Source organism: Leptonychotes weddellii, chromosome 13 (assembly GCF_054177405.1).
Source record: "Leptonychotes weddellii isolate Sample4059 chromosome 13, ASM5417740v2, whole genome shotgun sequence".
Taxonomy (NCBI): Eukaryota; Metazoa; Chordata; class Mammalia; order Carnivora; family Phocidae; genus Leptonychotes; species Leptonychotes weddellii.
Window position 1 is genome coordinate 23,324,912 of NC_138381.1, and position 848 is coordinate 23,325,759.

The 848-nt window shown below is 67.5% G+C and overlaps 1 protein-coding gene across 9 annotated transcripts in view; it reads right to left on the reverse strand.

The window, feature by feature from the left end:
* Positions 1-388, reverse strand: part of CTIF (cap binding complex dependent translation initiation factor) — a 287,368-nt gene extending 286,980 nt beyond the window's left edge. For 6 of the 9 annotated variants that reach the window (XM_081801266.1, XM_081801261.1, XM_081801263.1 and 3 more), the window contains exon 1: positions 197-387. The gene's annotated coding sequence lies outside the window, so the exon portion shown is untranslated. Of the gene's footprint in view, positions 1-196 lie in introns of all 9 variants that reach the window. The other 3 variants (XM_081801265.1, XM_081801264.1, XM_081801267.1) reach the window with 2 other exon arrangements.
* Between the last annotated feature and the right edge of the window lie 460 nt (positions 389-848).

Here is an 848-nt window from a genome sequence, read left to right on the forward strand (position 1 = left end):
GGTCGGAGGATGGGCGCGGACGCCCGGCGGCCGGGGGCGCAGGGAGGGGGAAGGGGGCTAATTGTTTGGGGCGGTTTTCTCGGATTTATCTATAAGCACGCGCACGTCACGCAGCCTCCCGGCGGGTCCCCGAATCGATCCGCAAGCTGAGCTGACTAAAAGAGGGGGGCGGGCGGGCGGGCGGGGGGATGCTCACCTCGGGGTTCCTCCGGCCGCCGCTCCGAGTCCGAGTCGGGGGTGGGGGAAGGGGGCAGGGAAGGGGAAGGGAGGGAGGAGGCTCGAGAGAGCCGACTCCTGCCTCGAGTTCCGCGCGTCCCGGCTGCGGAGGGGATCGGCGCCCCGGCGCACAAACCCAACCGAGAGGGGAGGGAGGGAGGGAAGGGAAAGAGGGAGGGAGGGGCGGGTGGGGGGGAGGGAGTAGAGGAAGGAAAAAAAAAAAAACGATCCCCGCTCTGACACAGGGAAAGAGAATGTAGGAGAGTGACGTCCCGGCCCCTCCCTCCCCTCCGGCCACGTGCAAAGACTTGAAAGGAAAGAGGGCGGCGGGAGGCCTGCTGGGTAATGTAGTTCGCCTTTCTTTCCCGGGATGGCGGGCCCTGGAGAGCGGCGCGCCGCCGGGACGCCGGGGATGCCGCAGACGCAGCGGAGACAGCCCAGGGTGGTCACGCCGAAACCCGCCGGCCGACGCCCCCTCCCCGCGACCGTGGCGCGGCCCTGGGTGGGGAACCTCCGTGTTGAGAGAACTGGGGACTTAGGCGCGGTCCAGGCTTGCAGGGAAACGTTCGGTGTCAGGGGCAGGAAGGCTTTAAAGATGAGGACTTCCGTGCTGAAAGTGCAAAGTCTGTCCT